Genomic DNA, 3,962 nt, shown 5'->3' with positions numbered 1-3,962 from the left:
ATAACTTCCACTTGTTCATTTAAAAAATGAAAAGTCTTAGTTATACTGTATGTTCCTTTGGTTACAAATATGTGTTTAAATTGATATATAAAGATATATAAAACCATAGGGGTTTATAGCCTGTAATATTGTACTAGCAGAACAACTATTCTAGCGTGAAATAATGTGAAATATTTAAAAGAGTAGAGAGCATAGATGCACTAGATTATTATGTCAAATCAGAACAAACCTGTTTTTCAAGGTTTCATTTATTGGGTTATTGTTGGCAGAGGGGAAGACCAATGTTTTGTTTAACAGATACCACATCATAACATTCTGGTATTTGCACATGCTCATAATTAATGCCCAGCAACCTCATGGTCATGCAGGTACAAAGGTAAACACAGTGTGACACGCACATTAACACTGTAAAGATGACTATGCATGAAGTCATCACAATGGCAGATTTGGTCTTTTTAGGCATTATCCGCTACCATTCACCTTGTATGTGGAAAGGAACAAGCCACAAAATATCAATTTGAGAATAAATGAATTTCTTATGGCTGAAATGCTGGAAGTAAATCTCTGGTTATCTAACAGGTTTTTCTGTGGCCATTTAATGGCTCATGCATATGCTGCATAATAAAAGTCCCTATATCATTTGATATTTGGGGCCCCACTTATAATGGAGAGGGGATATTGCAATCTTCTCTCCGTTACACCCCACAGGGGCATTTTACGGCCCATTCACAAAATGTAGGCCACAATGTGAAACCTGTACTGCACCACAAAGCAAGCAGCTAGAGCTCCATGATAGAAGGAGAGCCAGGCCATGTGACTTTGGCAGGGAAAATGACTGGGCTCTCCTCCATTCTTTTTCTTTTCCTTTTCCCATGGCTTTTTATTGTGTTCCACTGGTTTCAAACTCCCAAAGCCAGCATTGTGCAAGTCACATTTGTACAGCACACTGCTGTGCTTTATTAATCTGCAGTGTTTTTGGTGGTATGGCTACACAGGCCATTTTGTACTGTAAAATTATTAAAATAACTTTTCCATTTCATTCTGTACCCAGCTATGATTGTCTAAAACTGTGGCCCTCCAGCTGTGGTAAAAGTGCAAATCTCATTAGCCATTGCAGCCACAGGTATGACTCCCTGAGGCAGAGAAATGATGGGATTTGAGGTTTCACCACAGCTGGAGGACCAAAGTTTGCCTTCCCCTGGTTTACAGGGTCAGCTTTCCTCCTTCCTGGGTTAGCTTAACTGCCCACTGCACTGATGAAGATTATTTCATGTCCAATGGTCACACTAGAGGTGAAGATGTGAAGATGTGACACGGAAGGCCGTAATGCTAAACTAGGAAGCTGAATTTCTGAACCAGAAAATAAGTATCACTTCTCTGGCTCTGCATGCATCATTTTAATAAGCAGAACAATTATTGTCTCACCTTTCTAGAGTTACAAGTTAATGCTTTCCATGATGTCCGTGATGGCCATGATGTCCGTGATGCCCATGATGTCCTTGAGGTCCAGGGTGGCCATGTGGTCCAGGGTGGCCATGATGGCCAATGTGTATATGTGGACCACTCTGATGGTGTGGAGGATGTCCATTGTGAGGATGAGGAGGATGATGGTCATGATGGTGGTGAGGGTGATGTGGTCCTGAAACAGAGATTACCATCAGCCTTAGTTACTTAGGTAAATTTAGATTTAGATTTTTTACTAGGTAAATCTAAATCAGGTATTATTATTTTGATTCTTGTTAACAGCAACCTCAGCCAAATAAGTCAGAATAATGCAGAAATGGAGAGATCACTAGACTAATTTTTGGGCTTAATTTTCTAAACTGTGTGAGTGTTGGCTGTCTGTGCTGCCAGCAACCACGGCCATGTGTATGATAATGCAAGATAACTATCTTTCCTCCCATAGGACCAGGAAGGGCTGGTACTGTCTCTTTAGACTTAAAGCCAAACTCTTCGGCAAGGGGAAGTGTTAGAACCTATTTCAGGTTTTTATTGCTGCATGTAACCACAGATTTATCTTCACTTCCTATCAGGAAATTAAGTGTTACAAAATCTCCCCAACAGAACACAAAACCAAAAACATATTTTTATTACAGTGGGAAAGGATTAGAACATCTGACAATTATTTCATTGTTGCCTGGGTCTTCCTGTCTCAGTGACAACTGTAACCCCAATTTCCTGTACAGCCATAAAAGGGATGGGAAATAAATAAAAACATGAAAGAAATTTTCAACTCTTCCATACTCTATCCAAAACAAACAAACAAACTTTGGTTGGCTTTAGGCTGTAAAGTGTGTGTATAGTCAAAACAAATTCAGTTTTGGACAGATGATTGGATCATTTACTAAATCAGTATCTTTATATCTATAGTTACATTAGATGTTTTGTAATTGTCAGGAGTCAAACTCTCCTGAACCCCAAGGGTATGTGGTGACCCCCAGAGACAGGGAGGGCTAACATTTCACTCTCAGGGATGGCTCCTTAGCTGTGTTGTGTGATGTGAACAGTAAATTGGATGCCAGTCACTTTAAGTACTTTTTCAATGCTTTACTGTAGAACATCCAAAACTGGGAGAGCGGGTATAGGGCTACAGACATCCATGCGCAAAATAGACTCCAGACTCACCAATCCCTTCCAGCTTCTACAGAGCAGGAATACTGTTGTTGAGCAGAGGATGACACTGTGTAATGGAACCCCAACTGAGCAGGAGACTTTCTCGAGATCTGATTCCTGAGGTCCATGCCATATTGGCCTTTCTGGCATCTCCAGTAGACGCAGAGCAGTTGCAGACCGGATCAAAACTGCATCCAATGTATTCCAATGGTAATTTTTGCTCCAGTTCACATCGTAGCGTGCAGTTCCAGAGCAGGTCCAGAGCAGGTGAAAAAACTGCAGCAGGCCCTATTTTACCTGCTCTGGAATGCATGCAAACGCATCAAAAACGCATGCAAATGCCTGGAACTTGGGGGGGGGTGTTATTTGTTTTCCCATTGGGAAGATTTCCCTTCATTTCCCTGTCCCAAAGATACAACATGAAGTGAGAAGAAACCTCTATAAAGTGAGAGGAATCCTCCTCCGAGACAGTTGTCACTGGAACAACAAGTGTCCTCATTTGAAGATTCACCTTTTGTTCTGGTTACAACTGTAAAATGTTTTACCCCAGGACAACGGCCACCAAGACAAACAGAGAGGCTGAATCTACCCAACGGGGACACAAACAACAATTGGAACTCAACAGGGATTCTAATCCTTCCTTGCTCTATCCAAAGCTAAAAAAAAAAGTTTTGGCTATACAATACACTTCTGGCTTTCATGGCTGCTTTGTCATATGTCATACTGTATAATATCACTTCCAACCAATGGCACCGGGAAATATGTATGTCATGTAATGGCCTGTGTAGAACTCTTTGCAGCTCTATAGCCCTGTTCTTTGTACAAACAACTTGCATTGTACATAAAACATTGAATACATATAAAAGGTTAAAGCTGAGGGAAAGCGTTTTGCATTGAAAGAGATGCTAGTTGTGTTGGAAATAGCAGTAGGGAAGTGGCTTTATTTAATGGGTTAGTGAATAGTGAGATATAAAAAAAAAGAAAATGAACAGCTGTGTAAGTAGACACAGGACACTGTTAGTACCAGTGTGTCTCCCAATGGAGACACATTTGCCAAGTTGCACCAAGAGGGCATTAACATACAGTATGTGGAGTCACTGAAAGAAAGATGGTGTATTATGAGATAAAATACACAATTTGAAAAATATTTAACAGTTAATTTCAAAGTTTTTCATGCGCCTAACCTCGGTTTGAATTTCCCATTTCAACAAGTCTGAAAAAAGATAAAACATTAAGTTATCATCTATGTATATAAATATAAAACAGACATTTGTTCATTGGTCATAATAATATTAAGACAGCTTTAGCACATTTCCATTCACAAAAGAGATAACAAAAAAGACAATTTC

Source organism: Nanorana parkeri, unplaced genomic scaffold (genome assembly GCF_000935625.1).
Source record: "Nanorana parkeri isolate BGI_ZX_2015 unplaced genomic scaffold, ASM93562v1 scaffold2512, whole genome shotgun sequence".
NCBI lineage: Eukaryota > Metazoa > Chordata > Amphibia > Anura > Dicroglossidae > Nanorana > Nanorana parkeri.
This window is presented reverse-complemented; position numbering follows the sequence as displayed.